General features: G+C 41.9%; 1 protein-coding gene across 1 annotated transcript in view; it reads right to left on the reverse strand.

Annotated features, from left to right (window-relative positions):
* Nucleotides 1–287: 287 nt before the first annotated feature.
* The window catches only part of LOC121441195 (small muscular protein), a 56,459-nt gene continuing 32,201 nt past the window's right edge, over nt 288–24,545 (reverse strand). The window contains exon 5 of the mRNA XM_041642337.1: nt 288–707. The gene's annotated coding sequence lies outside the window, so the exon portion shown is untranslated. The remainder of the gene's footprint in view (nt 708–24,545) is intronic.

A 24,545-nucleotide genomic window follows, 5' to 3' on the forward strand; every position in this document is an offset into this window, starting at 1 on the left:
TCCTTCTAGAATAGGAGATTTCTGAGCCCCCGTGGATCTAATATGCACTCACCATCCATGTCTTCCTCGGATGGGAGGTAGCAGCAGTACAAAATTACTCATGCAATATTTAAGCTCATATGCGATGATCAGTCAGCCATAGTGTTTCCCGTGGTGCCTAATAATTCTGAAGGCCCCACTTAGGCAATATGGAACTTGACTGCCTCGTACATCATATTTCTCTCCACTTTAGGGAACATGTAGCTATCTGAAGGTATGAAAATTCATTTAGTCTAGATTCATATTTTACATTTACTCAAATATTTATTTGAACTCATAAAAAGTTAATTGAGGTAATTTAAAAGGTGAAGAACTAAAAGACCTCTCAAATATTGACCAAGGAACTCTGAGAAGCAACTTCAAGAACTTAACATCCAGATCACTGCAGGCACATTGCCATAGCCCTGCACACAAGCACATCTCTCCTCAAAACCATGCTCCCCAGCTGCTGAATTCATGGGCTGATTTGCTCTGCAAGGTGCCAAAAATGTAGCTAAAGTGAGAAATGCAGCCAACTATAAGGAAGAAATATAAATGTACAAACAGGATATTTTTTTCTAGAGTCTTGGGAATTCAGAAGGTTCATAATCGTCATACAAATATATAAAATTTTTAAGGAGTGCATTTATTTTAATCCATTTTTTTCTCCTTAGTTCTTCACATCAACCCTGCAAAAGAAAAGGCAAACATATCATTAGGTTCTTTCCCTCCTTGATTTTATTAAAATATGACTAACAAACAGAAACTGTATATTTACAATGTGATGTGATGTTTTGATATATGCATACACCATGAAGTGATTAAATCAAGCTAATTAGCATCTATAACAACTCACACATTTTTTATGGTTAGAACACTGACAGTCTACTCTCAACAATTTCCAAATATGTACTACCTTATGAACAGAAGTCACCATACGGGACAACATTCCTGCATGTAGCTGACATTTTGTGCCTTCTCAACATTTTCACATGTCTTCAGCGCCATAGAAACCACCATTATATTTTCTCTGTTTGTGCAAACTCAATATTTAGATTTCACATACAAGTGAGGTCATATAGCAGCCTTCTTTCTCTGTCTAGCTTAGTTCACTTAATGCACTGGCCAAGTTCACTAATTTAGTTTTCACGTGATATTTTTAGGAACACCTTATATACCAAAATGATTAGCACAAGTTAAATGAGGTATAAGACCCCATTTTGACTTACAAATGCATCTCTCAATTCTAAGTATGCAATGTGAACTGCGGGAAAAGTATAGTATAGCCATCAACTTTGGTTCTAGCGATTTAAGTAACTGTGGACGAAATTAGGATGGTGCTCCTTGAAAGAATTAAAAATGCATGCAGAATTTAAAACTATGACTTGGCAAAACCTAGCCTGGTAGAAATTTCCATTCGTGAGTCTAATTCAGCCCTTTCTCTATCCATTTCCACTGTCATGTGACTATAGTTTCCTACAGTTGTAGGTAGGGTGGAAGCCCTAATGCCTGGGTTTGAACGTGTGATTTTCTTTGGCCAAGGAAATGAGACGGAAGTGTCTTTACATGTATTACATGATTTCGCTTGTTTGTTTGTTCCTCTGTTAATGCCATAGCATGAGTAAGCCCAGGCAAGCCTTTTGACCCCCTAAAGAATGAGAAACCTGTAGCAAAGAGCTAAAAGACTTGAAGACTCCTACGTGAGTAACAGCCAAGATCAGCTAAACACAAAACACATGAGCCAGAATGAAAACATCTTTTGTTTTCATCATTGGATTTGGAAGCCATTCATTATGCAGCGATAGCTAATAACACGGTGCCGTTTCTTTCCAAAGTTCTTCCTCAGCAAGTCTCACACATTATTGACACATTTGTTTCCCATTAGTCTTTAGTGCCATTCTTTGTGTGCCTTACTCATGTGAATGGGCAGATTGTTTCTAAGTAGAATAAATAGCTTTTTTATTACCAATGGCAGGATTTAAAAAAAAATCTGCAGGCAAAGGTGACATGACTGCTGGTGCAAAAACTAAGACTTGGGTTCTCTCCGCAGCCCTTGCTTTCTTCTCCACTTCAAACGCTGGCAAGCCAAATGCTATATTTCTCCATCTCTCTCATAGCTAGTGGGAGTCGCAGAGCCCAGATATGGCCCGTGAGCCCTGAGGAGAAGTGTACAGCTGACATCTTTTGGAAAGCTTTGCTTCACAGTATGCATCTGTAGAGCTCACAGAGCCCTACGTGGCTCTGAACATTTGTAACATGGCCGGGATGTAGGCTGTACTGCTCTCCTTGCTGAGATGAAATGCAGAGAGCTTCCAAAAGCAAAGGGACCTTGCTCAAAGCCTCACCTCTTCTAAATGGAAAAAAAAAAAACGGATTTTAACTTAGGTGTCCAGACTCTGAGGCTCTTTCCAGTCTACTAACAAGGATGATTTGGATGGCTCTTTGAACTAGAGGGAAAAGCAGGAGGCCATTATGGTTGTAAACTGAAATGACCTCTTGAATTTCTAGAGAATTTGATGTTTGAATTGTAGTAAGACCACAACATGAGATCTACTCTCAACAAACATTTAAGTATAAAATATGTTATTGTTGGCTTGGGTAAAATGTATAGTAGATCCCTACAGATAATTCATCTTGTTTAACTGAAATTTTATATCCACTGGTGTGTAACCCCTTATTTCTTCCTGCCACCTGCCCCTAGCAAGAATCTTGGCTTTTATGGGTTTGACTAGTTAGGGATATCATATAAATGAAATCAGATAGTGTATGTCTTTCTGTGAGTAGTATGTTTCACTTTGTATAATGCTGCCCAGTTCATCCATGACCTTTAGTGCAGAATTTCTAGGCTGGATAGAATTGCCTTGTATATTAACAGTACATGTTATTTATCCATTGCACTGTTATATAGTTAAGGGTTTTTTTTTCTAACAGTTTTCAAAAGTCACCAAGAGTAAGTAAGATGCCGCATTTGTCCCTGTCCTGGGTTTCTAGATGAGATGGAGATCACTGACTGGCTGCCTCACGTCCCCACACTGGGCACCATGCCGGTCCTGTCTGTAACCATCCTCTCTCATACTTCAGCCCTCTGAGCTCACCAAATCACGCATGCACTGCTTCTGCAACATGGCAAGGCCATCAGACTTCTTATCCCTTGCTAACACATTGAGACTGTCACCCCACCTCTCCATTCTGCTCCGGGTGGCCCCTGAATAGGGTAAGTCTGCTGCTATGCCTCATCTTCATCCCCTTGCATTTCCCACTAGAACTCTCCTGTCATGGGCTAGAACTTTCTGAAGGATTTGCACATGCCCTATCCATTTCCATTTCCATCCGCTGGCCTCTCAACTGCACCTGACACAGAAGCCTCGGGACTGATGAATAGGGACCACTGGAGAAATGATAATTGAGTTGGAGTTACAGATAGCCTCACAGTCTCCAATGTGAGATGGCAGGAATGAGCAAGGGGTCGTAGATTTAATAAACCAAGACTGATGATTTGATGTGCTATGTCCCCGCTGTGCTGTCAATTCTTCTCTAGACCCCAGACGGAGTCCCATCATGACTAGAGTGTGCTATATTCAATTTATTGCAGTGAGCGCTGTGTTGGGTGACATATGGCCAGCCTTTCTGGCTAAGTGAAAGTCCATAACAAGCTGACCTTGAAGCTAAGACATTCCTTGGACTTCTCTGAACAGCATAAAAGGGGTGGTGATCCATATCAAATTGTCACTGAGGCATATTCTGTGAAGTGTGATTTCTCTCTGAGAAATGTCCAGACAGTGAAGCACTGTCTACAGCCCAGAGTCGATACCATTTATATGACAGCCTTGATGCCGACTCTGAACACTCGGCATCTTCCCAGCTACGTGGAATCATGGCTTTCCTGGGAAATATTATTTAGATGGCCCTAGCCTTAAGGGAAGTAGACTCCTTCTCCTCAGCCACTGTGCCTAAGAGCCAAAGCAGTCTGCAAAACCCTGGTTAAAGAGGGGGATTCTGGGTCTGTGCCATAAGCCTGTATTTCAATGGAAAAAGACAAAGAACCGATGGTGATGCTACCGGTTTTGGTTACCTATTATGTGCTAGGCACTCCAGTTACTCCCCTCTATCTACAGATTGAGCCTGGTTGTTCCTAGAGGAGCCAGGCAGGAAGTAATAGGACGGTGGAAACACCCCAATTGCCTTAGAAATCACCCGGTAGCCCACCCTGTTCCCTTTCCCATAGAATTTAAGTGAGGCTGGGCACACAACTCTGCTCACGGATGAAGTCAAATATAATCTCCCCCGGACTTCAAAGCCCCAGAGGAGTGGAGTCTGTCTCGCTGGTCTCATGGGACTCACTGTGTGCTGAGAATCCCTGGCTGATACCAGAATACAAAAAGCCAGGAATCCAGAGCCCAGCACTCTGTTCTCTGAGTCAGGGCTCTAATTTAGAAATGGAATCAGTGGGAAGCTAGCCAGAGCTAAAACTGCCCTTGCTGTAAAGCACACTTGTTTGTTAGGGTGTTGGAATGCAAGTGTGTTGGGCAATCACCAGGGCCATGATGCTTCGCCACCTAGAAAACAGTCGTCAGTGACTCTGCTGCTGTGCCCTAGCCTCAGGACAGGAAGGTGAAATACCCCGATGAAAAGTCACTTGACAGCTAGCTACCCAACACTTCTCTCCCCTAAATTTGAAAAGCCAGACACCCATCCTCCAATTTCCCTTTGGCCAGGGCCCATTTTGGCTAGTATAAGAAATATACCAAAGACCTCCCCTGTGCCACTCTAAGTCCAGGCTGAGGATCATGTGATGTTTATGCCTCCCCATGACCCATTTATAGCTGTCTTACTCATAGTCACTGTGGTCCCACACACATCATAGGAGAAATGGAGTCCACTCAACACTTGTCTGCGTTTCTTCCTTTAGCCGCACACTCGGCGGGTGCTGCAGCAATTACTGCCTCCTATGGGGTACCAAATCATACAGCCATAAACACGATGACACTCAGGAGTAGTAACACTCAGAGAAAGGCAGGGCCTTGTGCTCCGGTTTCATTTGCAATGGCCAACTACCCTTGGAGCACACCGGTTCAAGCCCTCGAGTTCACTAGAGGTTAGCAGAGTAAAGCAAGGTCCTGGCATCTGTGGAGTCTTCTAAAGTATGCAAGGCACTCGCACACATTGTCCTACGGAGGCATCATGATCACGCCGTGAGGTTGGTAGTGCAAGCTATAGCAACAGCACGGAAGAAACATCATAGACCCACAATGAGAGAAGAAGGCATGTGCCACTTAGAACTCTGTCCAGGCAACCCGAAGCCCCGTAATCTTTTAAAATCTGAAACAACGAATTCGTGATCCTAGAGAAGCTAAATAAGAAGGTGAACCAAAAGAATAACATATAGTTATCCTCCTGGATATTGGAAGTAGACAAGATTGCCGGACAGGGGTTGGGAGCACGGGGGTGGGGGTAGGGTGGGGATAAGGGGAGATGAGGAGAGAGAAGGGAGAAGGGGAGGATGGGGAGAGCCTGAGGGAATGGGATGGTTGGGATGGAGGAGGGGTGGATGTGGGAGCAGGGAATTAAATATCTTAATTAAGGGAGCCATTTTAGGATTGGCAAGAGACTTGAATCTTAGGCCTAGAGACAAAGGTGTTTATATCAAAAGTACTCAGAATGTTCTTACAGCTGCCAAGCAATGGTCTGTGGCAACTGTAGACTCGAGAAAAAGCCAAATGGATTGCCAATGTCTTGACATATAACCAGTGGAAAATACTTTTCAAAAATACAGCCTCCCTGCCTTTATTTAGTAGTGCACAGTTGAAAACCATGTTGTCCTAGAAATCACCTTAAAACTGAGGGACTGTACAGTGACAATGTGCATAACGAGCTGATCAAAGTCTCAGCATTCAAATAAAAAGTAGGGCTTGAAGGCAATGGGACTGGGGGAATGACTCATTTTTTGAAAAATAGAAAATTTAAATCAAAACTGGTTGAGTTGTAGCTAGTTAACAGCTAAGAATCCTTTCTCCTACACTAAATTATTTTTCATAAAATGGGAATAAGTAACCAGTACAGATTATATAGGCTGCTGTACGTTCATCAGTGCAGTCTTGGAACAACAGGCACAAAGAAATGCATATGTTTGTATGGATAATAAAGAAACATATCTGCAGTGTATCAAGACTTTGACTAACAGGCCTGGGGAGATGGCTTCATGGTTAAGAGTGTTTGCTGCCCTTCCAGGGGACATAGGTTTGGTTGTGAGGACCTGAGTTGGGTTCTCAGCACCCATATCAGAAAGCCCTCAACTGCCTATTAACTGCAGCTCCAGAGGAATCCAGTGTCCTCTTCTGGCTTCTGCAGGCATGCTTGCACACACACACATGCATGCACACGCACGCACACACACACACTCACATACATCGAACTTTAAAATTTTTTACTTCAATATTCTTGTACTTGTTCTAATGAATACTAATATATTTAATGAATAAGTTTTTTGCCTTCTCATAGTTTAGCTGTGTTCTTAAAACAGTACAAATAAACAAATACCGAGTTAATGGTTTGATGGGGCCTTCTACTTGTTTATTCTCATGATACTTTTTGTTTTCTTGAGGTTAAAGGTTGAACACAGGGCCATGCACCGAATAAACACATCATCTGCCATTAACTTACACCCCTCCCTCTTGATAAGACTTTTCTTAATTTATGTATAATCTCCAAATTACAGTGGCTGGGTTTTAATGTACAATAGTATAAAATAATTGTTTGCTTTTAGGCCTTTGAAAAACATTAAGAAGTCAATCCAATATTAAGCAAACTGGTACAACCACTTGAGGAAATATAAGAGATACAGTGATATGAATGAAGAAGAAACGGAAAAAATCTCTCAGAGATCCACCTGCCTCTACCGTCTGGCTGCTGGGGTTAAAGCATGTGCCACTATGCCCAACTTCACCAAAGTATTTTAAGTACATAATTTTATTAGTTAAAGGGTCAGAAAAATATGCTTATGGAAAGAAAAAGAATCATATCTTAAAGGGTCTTACAGGCTGTTGTAAATCACTCCTAAACTGTGCTCATTTTTAAACTCAAAACAGGATATCAAAGAGCTGTACAGGAGAATCACCTGGAGATTTATTTGCAATCCCAAAGCCCAGATTGCCCTTGAGCAATTACATCAGCATCTCTAGGGGTGCAATCAGTAGTTTTTACAGTTTCCCAGGTACTCTGATGTGAAGCCAAGGTTGACAACCACAGGTCTAAAAGGGCTCCTCGCACTTCTATGTCCAGATGCCCTAGGGATCTTATTAAACTGAGGGTTTAGACTTTGTAAAGTCTGAGGGTGGAGCTTGAGTTTGTGTGTGTCCCCCACCTTCCTAGAAGACATACATAGCTGTTGTTCCATGGACCATCCTTGGAAATCAAAGGGGACTCGAGAAGTGATTCTCAACAGGGCTTGGTACCACAGACACATGACAATGTGTGAAGACGTATTTAGTGATTACAAACAGTAGGAAGGGGTGTCTGTGGCATAAGCAAGTGTCTTTGAGCAGAGTTCTCTGGCCCCAGAGTTAACAGGATGGAAGAAGAGAAACCCAGATCTAGAGAGAGCTGTTTCTGGTGAAAGACAATGCTTCCAAACTTGAGCCAGAACAGAACGTTTGGTCTCTGGTGTAATAAAAGCTTTCTTCTGGGAAGCACTGCCAGTAAAACCTGAGAGATTTTCTGATAAACTTAATGAGATTAAGAGTCCCTTCTGGGAAATTAGATTTACCTGCTCTGCCTTGTAACAGAGTTTAATGATCACTTGTACCTGGGCTCACAATGTTTACTAGTCCCATTTTTTTTTCTTTTTCCAACATTTGAACAGGGTTTCTGAAGCCTCTTTAAGAAACTCTGAAATGAAGCTTTGATTAGTGCCTGTAATCAGTGCATCAGAGAAACTGCTTCAACATCCTTAGCCCAAACTGCCTCCCAGCTGAGTACCAAATGAGCTCCTGACTATAGATTTGGTCGTGTTTTCTGCGTATCTGTTATGGAGACCATGCCAAGCCTTCACATCCCAGCTCTCCTGCCTTCTACCTGTGCACCTTGGACAAGTTACCTAACCTTGTGAGCTCCAATTTTTTTAATGATAGAAAAATAATAGTGTCAAGTTCATATGACAGTCGTGAGGATAACGCATTAAAGCGTTTAGCAGATGGCCTCCCACCTAGTGCAAACTATGCCAATCTTCTCAAAGACCCACACAAAGCTTATAAATCAGCACATCCTTCCTCTGTCTTCCAAGCAAGGCTTTCAATCTGTGTCATCTTATTTTCCTGCTTTTAGTGGTGCTTATGGTCGGGAGAGATCTAAATGTACTGAGAGGAGAATTGAAGGGAGGTAACGAGGGCTTGACAGCCGTCAAGATGACTCAGCTGTCCCGCAAACATGCTGTCCAGAGTTCAATCCCCAGAACCCACACGGTGGAAGGAGAGAATAGACTCCTGGAAGTTGTCCTTTGACCTCCACATGGATGTCATGGAATATGCATACACATACATCTGTGTGCGCATGCGCACACCACCACCACCATCACAAGAGTAGAATAAGTGAAACCAAATCATATTTTCAAAAAGACATGAGTGAGCTAACATTCAGTTGAAGAAAGAAAAAAAATAGAAGGGCTTGGGGGCTCAGCAGAAAACTGGGTCTCTCAGAAAAAAAGCATTTCAATTCTAGATCTCCAGATGCCTTGGAAGGCTAAAGAAAATTCCTGCAGGTGATGGAAGCATTTCTTGGAGTAGTAAATACAAGACAGTTCCTAACTGACTAGATACTGGGGCATGCCATCAGAACTAAGACTGAGCTCTTTCCCTGCCACTTCAAAGTACTTCGAGGGCTAGGAGGGCTTTGTCTTGAAATAAAGTAGAAATGGACAGTTTCTTGGATGTCATAGCTTAATTTTGAACAGGGGAAACAGGCCTTGTGAGGGAGACAGAGCCATTCCTAATGATTTAATCCTTAATAAAACACTTCTATAAATGGAACTCGAGAGAAAAGGTAGCTTGTCAGAGGGCAAAGGAGCCAGCTCCATTAAACAAAATAGGTCAGGCAACGAGGAAGGTGTCGTGTCTCCTGACTAGATAATTTGATCAAGGATGACAGGCCTTGTCATTTTTGAACTGACTAAAAAATGAGAGTTGATATACAAGAGGTTGTTCGCGTGTCTCCTTTCTTAGAAGATATCTATATCTAACAGAGTCTTGGAAAGAACTGATAATATTTACCACAGCTTTGAATGCTGTCCTTAAAAACCTGTGTATATGTGGGTGTGAATGTGTTTGTATATGTTCAGAAATAAGTTTTCCAGGAAAAAAACCCGCTGTGCTTCTTGTAGAGAGTTCTTAGAGGAACCAGCATTTTGGTTTCACTGTTTTTGCTTATTGTTCTGATTTTAGCCCTCAGAAATCAAGAGAGAGGGTAAAATAATACTGCAAAGTAAGCAAGTTAAATAAGGTGAAGAAAAGTTAAAAATCTACCCCTCTCTTATGTAAAATTTAAGTTCATGTTTCTCTCTCTCCTCTCTCTCTCTCTCTCTCTTCTCTCTCTCTTCTCTCTCTTCTCTTTCTCCCTCTCTCTCTCTCCCCCCTCTCTCTCCTGCTCCCTAAAGATTCATATGTGTGATGAAATCATATCCCCTACTGTTCAGAGTCTGCACTTTGTTTGGATATGGTTTATAGTGCTGTCATCTGCTAGAAGCATTAGGGACAGCAGCTTCATGCTTAAAAATAATCTTTCCCACTGGGCAGTGGTGACACATGCCTTTAATTCCAGCACTCAGGAGGCAGAGGTAAGCAGATCTCTGTGAGTTCGAGGCCAGCCTGGTCTACAAGAGTGAGTTAAAGAATAGGCTCCAGAGCTACAGAGAAATTCTGTCTCGAAAAACCAAAAAAAAAAAAAATCTTTCCCATCTTCATAAAGATAAACAGAATTTAGTGTTTGAAATACATATATGAAGTAGTAAGCCAGACGTGATGATTCATGCCTATAATCCTGGGACTTCAGAGGCAGAAGAAGAGACAAAAGGATCAGCACAGTTAGAGACTGACCTGGTCGTCATAGCTGGTTTCAACATAAAACTCAGGACTATAGAGAGATACCCTATCATGAAAGGAGAAAGAAGAGGAGTGGGGAAGGAGAAAGGAGGAAAATGAAGAGGAAGAAGAAACAGGAGCCAGAAGGAGAATGGAGGAGGAGTAGAAGGAGGGAGGAGGAGGGGAGGAGAAAGGAGAAGAGAGTGGGGATAAGGATGAGGAAAAGGGACAAGGGGAGGATAAAGAGGAGGAGGAAGGGGAACAAGTAGTCCTTGGTGAAGTTGGCAGTGATTAAGGATTATATAGAGATAAAAACACAGCAAAGACATTACTGTGTGTATCTAAGATACGACAAACATCTATATGGCTTTGGGAAAACTTCTCTGGAACTCAGTTTTGTCACCTCTAAAAGGAAACACACCCCCAAATAGCCCCCAGTGATCTTTGCTCTTGGAGTTCACACCCCTATGAAGTTCCCTTCAACACAAAACAGGACTGACTTGTGAAAATCAATTATGCATTGCAAAAGTGGCAGAGTGACTTGCAGCACTAGACCACAACAGACTTCCCATGCTTGGATCTCGTGCTCTGTGGCAAGCCAGCTGCCATGGCAGGAAAGTAGCCCAATGGGTGAGGTCCCCCAGCGAAGGCACCATAACCTACTGATAAACAATCATTGCCAGCTAGCCAGCAATGTGACTGAGCCACCCTGAAACCAGACCATCTGGTTCTGTCAAGACTTTGTTCCAGCTGATATCTTGACTATAGCATTTGAGGAGGAGCCAAGACTGGAATCACTTACCTTAGCCCCTTCTGAATGAGGTAATAAGCATCGTTCTCAGAAGTTGCTATGTTGGGAGTTCCTTGTTGCACAGCAATAGCTAATATCGTTGGCTTAACTAAGTTCAGTTGTTATATTCTGTCACTGAATAGGTAATTCTTGATAAGAATCATGAAAAGCTAATGTTACATCTGAAGGTCAGAAGTATAATCCTAGTTGCAGGATAGAATCTAACGGCTTTGGGCACTTTTTGAAGGGATGGAAGAAAGAGACAGTCAAATTTTACAGAGCCACAATTCTGAGAACTGAAAAGTTTAACCTTATAAAAGCAAGCCAACCCAACTGGCTTTGTTAGAGGGAAATAAGTTTTGATAAGGCTTAAAGGTTGCCAGATTTGTGGTGAGACTCAAGTGATTCTCCAGAGTAAGGGACATGATCTGGAAAGCAGAAAGTATAGAGCAGACCTCAGCATAGGTCTGGTCTTGGGCTTTGGTTGGAAGAAGTGGCACTGTGTAGGGATAAGTCCCGCCCCTTAGGGGGAGTGTTCGCCTCGGGCTAATGTCTGCCTATAAATTTGGCGAGCAAGCTCCGAGCGCTTGCTTCTGCTTTCCTGGTCTCCTCGGGAACGGTGGTTCTGTAAGTCTAATTCTACAATAAAGCTATATATATATTTTTACACTCTGTCTGCATTCATTTACGCCGTTACATTTTGGCGTCCAACGTCGGGCTATTTTGCCCCCGACTCAAGCGGGTAGCCCGCTAGCTAACACAGCACCCTCCCCGGTGCTGTTTTTCAGTTCGTGACTCCGGCCCCAGTGCCGAGTCCGAGACACACTCGGCGACACAGGCCCATTCTGCCTGCCTTGGCTAAGTTTTGCAGCGGAACCCCACTGCCTGAATTAGCAGAAGCTCAAGTACTTGCGGTTTTGCAACAAAAGCTGCCACAGCGTCAGATTTGGTCTGTTACAAAGTGACTTGGCCGGTTGTGGTGGCCCACGCCGGTAGGATTTGCTGAAGGAGGCAGAGGCAGGAGGATCACAAGTTTGAGGCCGGCCAGGCAGTGGTAGAGCACGCCTTTAATCCCAGCACTTGGGAAGCAGAGGCAGGCAGATCTCTGTGAGTTTGAGGCCTGCCAGGCCTTGGTAGTGCACGCCTTCAATCCCAGCACTTGGGAGGCAGAGACAGGCTGATCTCTGTGAGTTCAAGGCCAGCCTGGTCTACAAGAGCTAGTTCTAGGACAGGCTCCAAAAACACAGAGACCACCACTGGCAGGAACCGATCTTTGCAGGTAAAAAAATTTTCTTTTATAAATAAAATGTCTGAACACATTACTGTTCAAGAATTTAATGATTTTTTTAATTGTACCATGTGGGAGATTTTACAAGAGGTGTCTATCACCCCACATATATGGATCCTTCTGGGATTCGTAGTTTTCATTGGCACCAAATGGTTTGATAATAGAAATATGATAAAGTCTTTACGAGACGAATCCAGGATTCTTAAGGTAGAGATTGAACGTTTAAAAACAATTGAGAATGACAACAATCTTCTCAAGAATCAGTTTGAAGTTCTCCAGGCTGATAACAATCTTCTCAAGAATCAGGTTGAAGTTCTTCAGGCTGATGTTAAGGAGAAATTCATTACTATGGAAGAGGGAACAGCTGATCTGGACCATAAGATTCAGTCCCTTTCTGTAGGAAATGAAACATTAACTGAGAGAATCAAAACTGCTGAATGTGACAATCGGATTTTGTCTAAAGCTTATGACAGATTGACGGAAAGATTGTCAATACAAGAAGGCACGGTTTATGCCATAAAAATTATGTCCAAAGATGAGATGTTATCTCTAACGGACAAACTTCATATTTTAGAATCCTCAATGAAGGCTTTGGAACATAATTCTGGACAGGAGATTCAGACATTGCAGAAAGCAATGGTGAATAGAATTGAAAAGATTGAGGAATTTCTAAATTCTGATGAGGAAGAGCAAAGGGTAGAAAGGAAAATTTTAACTACATCTGTGGGTAAGTCTCTCCGGGACAATTTCCACAAAGCTCTACCTACAGCTCTACCTGCCTTTCCAGTAATAACAACAGAGAAGGTGATTGGTTCCAAAAACCCTAGGGTCATCAAGGAGGACACATGGGAACCTGTGCGTATGAATGATCTCAAGGAAATAAAACAGGCTGTCATGACTTTTGGGATGCAAGCCTCTTTTGTTAAAGAGATGCTAAGATCTTGGGCCACGACAAGCAGAGCAACCCCCTCAGACTGGCTCCAGCTGAGCTCTGCGGTACTGGAGAGTGGACCGCAATTGAAATGGAAATACTTATTCAGGCAAGAGGCTAGACTCTTAGAACAGCAGGAAAAAGCGAAGGGAATTGACATTTCCCTAGATCAAATTCTAGGTGAAGGGCCCTTTTCCGATCCTCAGGAACAAGCTAATTTGGATGAAAACACACTCTCCATGTGTACTACAGCAGCCTTAAGGGCTTGGGACAGGGTACAAGACCCAGGACAGAGAATGGAATCATTTGTCAGAGTTAAACAGGGTCAGAGAGAACCCTTTAGTGACTTTTTACAAAGATTAACTAAGGCTGTACAAATAGGGATATCTGACCCAGAAGCAAGACGTATAATGATTGAGTCTTTGACTTATGAAAATGCAAATGTGGAATGCAAAAGGATTTTGGGTCCTTTAAAGCTCAGATCAGCGCCGTTGGAAGAATGGGTCTTGCATACACTCAATGTTGATACATTTGATTATGGCACTAAAGCATGGGTAGAAGAAACAATTTCCAATGGTAAAAGGAGACACCAGAATACCAAATGTTTTAATTGTGGCAAAATGGGTCATATGAAAAGGAATTGTAGACAACGGATTTACAGAAATAATAATAATAATAATAACAATAATGCATCTTTCAGAAATAATAATAATAATAATGCAACTTCTAGAAATAACAGAAATAGGAGGACTCAGCCTTCAGGTTTATGTAGAAGATGTGGAAAGGGCAGACATTGGACGAATGAATGCAGGTCTACAAGAGATAGACAAGGCAACCTGATACAGCCGGGAAACGTGAGAGGGGGGCCTCACAGGCCCCCATGGCAAACATGGTTCAGTCATATCCAGTTTCTGCAGAGAACGTGCCTCATCAGGACAATTAGGAAGCCCCATGCCTACTGTTACAAGCAATAATGATCAGAAAGATAAGTTACGTGTGTTTTGGCAAACTTCTATAAATGATCAAAGACCTAAACTGAGAGTGTGTGTAAATGGCATTTTTATTACTGGCCTGCTGGACACAGGTGCTGATGTAAGTATCATTACCCCAGAATCTTGGCATCCGTATTGGCCTCTTCAGAATGTAAATGTTCAGCTCCTGGGAATTGGAACCCTATCTCGAGCAAGGCAGAGCACGAGATGGGTTGAATGTATAGGGCCAGAGGGACAAATAGGAAAATTAAAGCCATATGTAGCCAATATTGCAATGAATTTATGGGGTCGTGACCTATTACAACAATGGAATACTGAAATTAACATTCCTGCTAAATCTAGAGCCTATATTTCTGAGAATAATATTAAAAGATATTACAAACTGAGAAAACCGGCCATTCGGGCTGTAAAAGAACAAGCAATTGATGTCCCTTCAGAGATACCAACAGCCTTGCCTCTAAAATGGTTGACTGAGAAACCAATATGGACAAAGCAATGGCCTTTAGCTGAGGAAAAGTTACAGGCTTTAGAACAGCTGGTACAAGAACAATTAGATGCTGGACATATAGAAGAATCTACCAGCCCTTGGAATTCTCCTGTATTTGTGGTTAAGAAAAAATCAGGTAAATGGAGAATGGTGACAGATCTCAGGGCCATCAACAAGGTTATTCAACCTATGGGCCCTCTGCAATCTGGAATTCCTTTGCCCTCTTTATTACCAAAAGGATGGCCTCTCATAGTTATTGCTTTAAAGGATTGTTTTTTCACTATACCTTTGCAAAAAGAAGATAGAGAAAAATTTGCCTTCACAGTGCCTACTTATAACAATTCTCAACCTTCGAGGAGGTACCACTGGACCGTTCTCCCCCAGGGTATGTTAAATAGCCCCTCCCTGTGCCAATATTTTGTGAACCAACCATTGCAAATAATACGCAAGAAATTTCCCAAATCTATAGTATACCATTACATGGACGACATCTTGTTATCCGATTCAAACATGGATACCTTGAACAGACTGTTTGAAGAAATAAAGATACTTTTACCTAAATGGGGATTGCAATTAGCTCCTGAAAAGATTCAGAAGGGAGATTCTGTTAATTATTTAGGTTATAAAATAGGTTTGCAAAAAATTAAGACACAAAAAGCACAAATTAGGAGAGATCGCCTACGGACTCTTAATGACTTTCAAAGACTGTTAGGAGACATTTCCAGTCTACGACCAGCTATTGGAATAACACCTGATTTAATAATTCATTTGAACAAAACCTTGGATGGTGATAAAGATTTAAACAGTCCCAGAGAATTAACAGCTGAAGCAGAAAAGGAACTGACAATGATTGAGGAAAAATTACAACAGGCACATGTGGACAGGGTGAATCCAGAGCTCGATTGTATTCTCGTCATACTACCATCAAAAATTTCTCCTACAGGAATTTTAATGCAGAGAGATGATATTATTTTGGAATGGATCTTTTTACCACATAAACCAAGTAAGAAACTGAAAACTTATGTGGAAAAAGTCTCTGAGTTAATTATAAAAGGCAAGCTGAGACTTCGTCAACTAACAGGCATAGACCCAGCAGAAATTATAGTGCCTTTCACTGCTGATGAACTAAAGAAATTATGGGAAGATAATGAACCATGGCAAAGAGCTTGTGCTAATTTTTTTGGAGACATTAATAACAACTATCCAAAAAGCAAGCGGCTTAACTTCATAAAGAGAACTTCTTGGATTCTTCCTCGAATCGTCCGTGATGCTCCAATAACTGGAGCCCGTACATTCTATACTGATGCCAATAAATCAGGGAAGGCAGGTTACAAATCAGAAGACTTGGATAAGGTGGAACAAAGTCCGTATACTTCTGTCCAGAAGGCGGAATTATATGCCATTCTTATGGTGCTAAGGGATTTTAAAGAACCTATTAATATAGTTACAGATTCACAATACGCAGAAAGAGTTATTTTACATATTGAAACTGCTGAATTTATACCTGATGATACTGAACTAACCTCATTGTTCCTCCAGGTTCAAGATTTGATCAGGAACAGGCTTTGCCCTATGTACATAACACACATCCGATCCCATACGGGTCTGCCAGGTCCTCTAGCACAAGGTAATGCAGAAATTGATCAATTATTGATTGGTAGTGTGCTACAAGCCTCTGAATTTCATAAAAAACATCATGTTAATAGCAAAGGTTTGAAGAAAGAGTTTTCAATTACATGGCAACAAGCTAAGGAGATTGTAAAGAAATGCCCTACTTGCTCTTTCTATAACCAAACGCCACTGCCTGCAGGGGCTAATCCAAAGGGCACCCAAACGAATGAAATCTGGCAGATGGATGTGTTCCACTTTGCAGAATTTGGCAAATTAAAATATGTACACCACACCATAGACACGTATTCAGGTTTTCAATGGGCTACTGCCCTGAGCTCAGAAAAGGCTGATTCAGTAATCACACATTTATTGGAAGTTATGGCCATCATGGGTATACCTGCGCAAATAAAGACAGATAATGGTCCAGCATATGTATCTAAGAAAATGAAACGCTTTTTTGATTATTATAATATAAAACACATTACAGGTATACCAAATAATCCTACAGGTCAGGCAGTTATAGAAAGATCAAATCGTACTATAAAGGATATGCTGAACAAACAGAAAGGGACTGAAAATACCCCCAGAAATAGATTACATAATGCTTTATTAACCTTGAATTTTCTTAACGCTAATGAGAAAGGAACGACAGCAGCAGAAAGACATTGGATAATGGAAAAGTCTGCTGAACTAAATCAACCGATTTATTTCAAAGATGTGCTGACCTCTCAGTGGAAGCCAGGAGATGTGCTACGTTGGGGAAGGGGTTTTGCTCTTGTTTCCACAGGAGAAGAAAAATTGTGGATACCATCAAAATTAATAAAGTTTCGATTTGAAGAGGAGAAACCTCTTGGAAAGGAGAAATGACAACTCATCCACAACGATGATATTCATACAGGTGGTAAGAAAAACATATAGAATGGGGGCAGGGTTCTGTTTTTATCTCCACAGGAAAACACTCATCTTTGAGAAATTCAAGGGACCCTGGATGTTTGGATACTGACAGATGGAAAAATACCTGCCCAATAGGGAATATCAAGACAACTGAATGGGTTGTGTAAGTAATATTAAACCATATTTCTAAATTTATAAAGCTGGTTTTGAAGTTGGACTCTGGCTCAGTCCCTCTCCAATTCCAAGCCTGTTAGTAAGAGAAAAACCCAGAGTTTCTGGAGTTTCTGTCTCATGTCAAGAGCCATGATATGGGACAGAAAGAAATATGAGTTTAGAAAACATCTTTGCTTCTCTTCATATCTATCATACTTTTCATTGAATATATCTATCATGTCTTTCATTGAATATATATATATATATGTCTATATGATTAATGTTTAAGTTTTTCATAATGAACAATGAGTTTTTCCTGAAGTGACATTTGAAGTTTCCAGGAAGAAGATGGGGCCCCATAACAACAACTCCACCTGGTTGATATGACGTCATGATACTGATAGCGCTACTACAAGACCTGCTTTTGGTACCAGCTGCACAAGACAGTTCCAACTTGGTTAGCTGAAATGGTGCACATCTTATACAACATTTTGGCCAGACCTGCACGAAAATACTCAGAGACTATTTGCAATTTTAAAAGACATTATCTTGAAATTTAACCATCATTTTACTTTCACAGGATCCCCCAGAAAGAACGTCGCCCCTATGACAGCTGGAAGTAATTCTAGAGAACGACGTCCCCTCTCCCAGTAAAGTTTGCCCTTGGGTTTAGGGACATCATTTAGGGGTTGATTATAATTAGTATATGATTGAGGGTTGGGAGAGGAATTTTATAAGCTCAAGGATCATTTTGAAAAAAAAAAGAGGGAATGATGGGATAATAGATTTATAATTGTGAGTTACTGCTTTTAGACAAATATATTGGTATCAATTCTTGTATATTGAAACAAAGTTAAATTATATGGACTATTGTACGCATGCATGTTTCTACCTCTGTTTAAAACATTTTTATGTATTGACATATATTGTATTGATATATATATTGTATATATTTACCATATTGCAGTGTACATTTCTACCTCTGATTAAGATACTTATATAATATTTGTGTATTGATATATATTTACCTACTGCAATGTATATTTGTACATTGTTTATATTTGGAGGTCATTGTCCTCATTTGTTTCACAGTCGTTTATTGTCTTAGTCTTTAAGTTAGATAGATATTGAGAATTATATAGACTAATTGTCATCTAAGTTTGTCATTTATAATTAGACTAATCAGGTTCTTTAGATATATAGAGATTATACTCAGTATAGATAGATAATCTTCAACCTCTTCAAAGAGCTGTAGAATATGGCCTTTAATCTAACTCAGAGTTTCGTGATAGTGAGACACAATTGCTCCTGGCAACACCGCTCTATTCCCGAGAGAATGTTGAGCACCAAAAACACTCCACCTGGAGCCTTTCTATTTTGGCAGAACTGGCCTTTGGGCAAAGAAATGCCCATACCTCAACCACTGACACAGATACAGAGCGTGCATCAATGGATAAAACAGGACTGTCATATCCTGCCAAGACAGGGTAAGATAGTTTTGAAAAGTTCCTTGCCTTTAATAATGGTATGTCAGTTATGTTAGGCCTTAGCCAAAATTGGTTGACTCAACGTTGCAAACGAGACTTTGGGTGATTGCCCAGGTAGTCAGTTGTCTCTGTCAATTGTTGCACATTTTGGATATATCTCGTTTGTTGAGTAGTGTTTATTCCCTTCTCAGATCTTTGACTGAGTTGAAGATTATATAATTGTAGTTACTCTTTACATTATTTGGACTCCTTGAGATAGAATGTTTAGCAAAGCTTTTGTTCTCAATATTGTTTGTTATATTTATTATTTGTTGTTATTGTATGTAGTTGTATTTGGTTTAGTTCTGTCTTATTTAGACAAAAAGGGGAGATGTAGGGATAAGTCCCGCCCCTTAGGGGGCGTGTTCGCCTCGGGCTAATGTCTGCCTATAAATTTGGCGAGCAAGCTCCGAGCGCTTGCTTCTGCTTTCCTGGTCTCCGCGGGAACGGTGGTTCTGTAAGTCTAATTCTACATTAAAGCTATATATATATTTTTACACTCTGTCTGCATTCATTTACGCCGTTACAGCACTGGTGGTCTTCTGACCTGTGAGGCTGTGTGGATGGATACATGGATGGACATGTGACAGAATGCTGATGAAGCACAGCATGCTGTGGAACTCGGATGACTTCAGCTCCCTTTCAGCACAATCTGGCTATTGTTTGGACTCCTATGTCAATCTGGATGCCTCACTATCTTCCTCCGTGTCTTATCCCAAGAATAAGCCAGGCTCACCAATGAGTCACTGTGTACAAAGTTTACATCTATACCAGGAAAGCGTGGTTGTTTTTCACATTTGGAGACTTTCATCCCAACAGCCTTGGTATTTAGCCAAAGAAGCACTTTCCAAATCCAGAATGATCTCAGTCTGTTTGTCAGGAGAGAATGTGATAAACAACTTCTAACTCAGTTTTTCTCAGACAAGCATCAAAATCACCTTTTGATGACCAAGTCTACTTTTCCTTAAAGAGGTGGTTGGTAACCAGGCACATCCCCATGGCTCTAATGTGCAGTCAGTACCACAGATAAAGGCTCCGACTGTATCTAGCATTTTGCTCTGATGTGAAAATAAGTAAAAATATGAGTAAAAATAAGTGATTCTTGCCCAGAGCCCAAGCCTGGACAACTCAATTGCTCAGAAATCAGCTTCAGTCCTTAAGTCATAATATTTTTAAATAAACTATAAAGCTGGTTATCATTCGTCCAAGTAGCTGAGAACCTTTGGTTCTGTCTGCTCTTGGACATGAAAAGTGTTCAAATTTAGAACCTCTTTTATGTTTTGCTTCCACTAGTTGGACAGTCATAAAAGAATGTTTGAACAAAGATTATCACACCCAACTCCTTTGTATTATTGTATACCTGGAACTCAACAAAGCCTTCGTTAGACACATTTTCACATAGGGCAGGGAGATGACTTAGTCATTATGGTGTCTGCTTCACAAGTCTGAGGGCCCAAGATGCCCAGTGCCCTCATAAAAGACTGGCATACATAAATAAGGACCACGGAGTCTACAAGAACCTAAAGAAGCTAAGTAAGAAGGTGAACCCAAGGAAAAACATATAGTTGTCCTCTTGGCTAAGGGAAGTAGACCAAATTTCCGGGGAGAAAATGGGATCTTGGGGATGGGGTGGGATGGGGGTAAAGGGAGATGGGGAGAGAAAAGGTAGAAGGGAAGGAGGGGGGACTTGGGAAACAGGAGAATTGGGATAAAGGAAAGGTGGATAGGGGAGCACGGAACCACAATTCCTAGTTAAGGGAGCCAGTTTAGGGTGGGCAAGAGACTTGACCCTAGAGGGGCTCCCTAGTGCCCAAGATGAGGTTCCCAGTTAGTTCCTTGGGCAGCTGAGGATTGGGAACCTGAAATGACCCTATCCTAGAGCAATACTGACGAATATCTTGCATATCATCATAGAATCTTCATCTGGTGATGGATAGAAATAGAGACAGAGACCCACACAGGAGCACTGGACTGAGCTCCCAAGGTCCCAAGGAGGAGCAGAAGGAGGGAGAACATGAGCAAAGAATTCGGGACCACGAGGCGTGCATCCACCCACTGAGACAGTGGAGCTGATCTACGGGGAGCTCACCAAGGCCAGCTGGACTGTGACCGAAAAAGCATGGGATAAAACCGGACTCTCTGAACATGGCGAACAATGAGGGCTGATGAGACACCAAGGACAATGGCAGGGGGTTTTGATCCTACTTAATGTGCTGGCTTTGTGGGAGCCTAGCCAGTTTGGATGTTCAGCTTCCTAGATATGGACGGAGAGGACCTAGGACTTAACACAGGGCAGGGAACCCGGACTGCTCTGTGGACTGGAGAGGGAGGGGGAGAGGAGTGGGGGAGGGGGAGAAGGGTGGGAGGAGGGGGAGAAGGGTGGGAGGAGGGGGAGAAGGGTGGGAGGAGGGGAAGGGAAATGGGAGGCTGGGAGGAGGTGGAAACTTGTTTTTTGTTTATGTTTTTTTTTTCTTCTTTTCGCAAAAAAAATAAAAAAAAAAAAAGACTGGCATAGGTGTAACCCCAGCATTGAGGAAAGGAGAGAGCAGGTAGACCCTTCCAGCTCATTGTCCAGACAGCCTAGCTTCATGAATGAGCTCTGGGTCGAAGGTATTCGCACACTCCCATACAAACACCACACCTGCAAAATTAAAGAATTATTTTCACAGAGGTTTGCAAAACTGATTTCTCGTCTTCTCTGTCATTTTATCCAGGGATTTGTCTGTGTTGTTTCTTATATATCAATCTAGAACACTCTTGAGAATTTTAGAAAGAAGCGTCAGTGGCACACTGAGCCCTGGCTTGCCCACCTCTGATCTAGAACACTGTTTGTAGAAATTAAGATTGTATCTATGAGTCTAAGTGGCTGGCAGATACTATAACCCTATAACACTGGTAGAAGTCCTTATTATTTACATGAGGATTGTCTCTTGGGATATACAAAGTCTACTAAACCACATGGGGAGAAAAAGTGAAATCTGAAAAAAAAGGGGGACTGTCCTATCTGCCACATGGAAAACCTGCTTAGGATATGATTGAGTGTTGCACAGCCTGGATCCCGGCTGCCCCACTGTCTAGATGTGCCGTGTTGGGAGAAAGCGTGTTCCTGCTCTGTGCCTGTTTTCTCATTTATACAATGCCATCCTTACACACATTTTTTTTAAATTTGAGTCTCACAGGTCCTTAGTGCCTGGTCACTCACTAGAAATACTATAACAAGAATTTGTGATCCCTGCTTTACTGAATTTCAGTGAAGAAGTCTGACTACGTCTCTTACTATGTATTTGAATCTTGGCTATAAAAGTGGGGTGGGTGAAGGGCCAGGCATGCTGCATATCAGTGGCTCTCAAAGTGGAATCCCCAAACCACCAGTAGCAGTAACAGCGGCCACCATGAAAACTTGTCGCAAAAACACTTTCTGGGACCCATTCCAGACCTACTGAATCAGGAATGAGGGGCGGGGGGTAGCCTGGAAGTCTGAGACTCGACAATCCATCCAGATGATTTTAACATTAAATGTTGAGGGACTGTTTGGGGAAAGGAAGGAGACTTATGTATGAGCAGAGGGCATCTGTGGGAAGGGAATAAGGAGAAAATGTGATCTAAGCACAATATTGAATATGTATGAAAATGTCATAAGGAAACCCATGATTTTGTGTGCTAAGTAAAAAAAAAGTCTTTAATTGAAAATCATAGTTCTCATCTCAGAGTTTTCTTCATACCCCAAGACCACTGCCAAAAATTCTGTCCTTGGTGCTGCTATGATCCCCAGTCTCCTCAAGATCTCAGTTAAAAATAGGAAAGGGCTTGCTTCTTGAATTGCAGCCCAGCCATGCAAAGTCAGCCAGGAAGAATAACTACACCATTGGATTCTAGAATCTAACCCTGCAATGATCTCGGCAGGTTGGAAGTGTCTGCCAAAATTCACAGCGCTGTTTGGATTTTTAATGGAGACAGCTTTATATTTCATGTAACTCAAGTTTCTTGGCATTTTACCGCCTACGTGTGCAGGAGGGTTGTCGTAGCATGGCTGCGCTGTGAGCTCTGTGGCCTCAGAGCATACCATGGTGAAGGCTGCAGAATTGCAACAGATTATGCAAAGCTGACCTGTGGTTCAAGAGGTGAAGCCCTGGCGACTACCGCTTGATAGATCAGAATTTGACTAGTGAGAAAGAGTGTTCCCCAGGAGAGAAAACTGAGTGTAGCTTCAGCGAAAGAGATGACAGCCGCAGGCTGTATTAAGGGCTTCCAGAAGCAGTGTGCTGTAGTTGCATTTGCCATTCCCATTGGTCACAGGTTCTCATCCTGTGAATCATGACCCCCCATTTGGAGGTGGTCAAATTGCACTTTCACGGGGGTCACTAAGACCATCAGAAAACACAGATAATTATATTATCATTCAAAATTACAGTTATGAAGTAGCAATAGAAATAATTTTCTGGCTGGGGGTCCCCACCACATGAGGAACTGCAGTAAAGGGTCGAAGCCTTGGGAAAGTTGAGGACCACTGCTCTAGAGCATTGTCACAATTTGGACTCATTTGGGCCATGAGCTCCTCTTCCTGCCCACCAGGGGCTCTGACTCCAGCTGGGCTGGTGGAGTGGCGAGCTCCTGGCAGTGGAAGCAGGCCTATAATTGGCTCATTATTAGATTGGATTTGGCACAAAATGACTTCCAGGCTCTCTACTTCCTGACAGGTAATAAGCAGCAAGCTTTGTATATGATGCTGCGGGGAATCGAAGATACCTGTCTTTGCTGCTTCTGCTGCTGCTGTTGTTGCTGCTGCTGCTGCTGCTGCTGGAAAGCTTTACAGCAGAATTCACTTTTAGAATGGCGATTTGGGGCATTTTGAAGTAAATCTCCCTCCCACCCCCGCGCGCTATTGTTTTCTACATAGTACTTCTGATTTAAGACATTCACCTAATTTCCATAATCCTGGATGTTTTGTGTCAGTGTGTGTGTGTGTGTATGTGTGTGTGTGATGCTTTGCTGCTTGCATGTGAGTAAATGTTGTACTGAATTATGATGTTTTTACATTTATTTGTACATATGCATGTGACTAGACCGCAGCTCACATGTGGCAGCTGAAAAGCAGCTTTAGGGAACTCTGTTCTCTCCTTCTACCGTGTAGGTCCTGGGGACTGAACTCAAGCTGGCAGGCTTGGTGGCAAGCGCTTTTATCCACTGAGCCATCTCCCTGGCCCGAGTATAGCTCTTTTTAATTTACACATCAGGGTCTGCAGCCCAGTGGTGGAGCATTAGCATGTGCAAAGTCCTGGGTTTGATAGCCAGTACTAGACACAGGAAGCAAATAAACACTAAATATGGGAAGAAATAGATATGGTACATTTCTTTTGAAATATATCTGTCATGACACATCATTATTGGTTAGAAAGGATTATTATCCCCTATTGCATGGGGACTTAAAATAGATGTACTTCATAACCAGTCTTAAAATTCCCTTCCACTGATGGGAAATGACAACACATCCCACAGTCCTCCACCCTGTGAAGTTGGAAGTCACATAAGAATGAATTGCAGATCTAATTCCTATCTGACTGCGCTCACAGTGCTGATGAGCGGCTTGAAATGGAATGAACATGGGAATACTTTTGAATTCTCAGAATCTAGTCTGGAGACTTGCTAATGTCTTTCCTACTGCTAGGCCCCAGTTAAAAGATGAAGGGTTTTTTCTACAAGTCCCACCCCCCCCCCCCCCGGCAAAAAAAAAAAAAAATCCTCTTTTTCTTTTTTTTTTTTAATTTATTTATTAAAGATTTCTGTCTCT

The sequence above is a fragment of the Microtus oregoni genome, unplaced genomic scaffold (genome assembly GCF_018167655.1).
Source record: "Microtus oregoni isolate MIOR12 unplaced genomic scaffold, Mior012 000074F_000, whole genome shotgun sequence".
Classification (NCBI taxonomy): Eukaryota; Metazoa; Chordata; class Mammalia; order Rodentia; family Cricetidae; genus Microtus; species Microtus oregoni.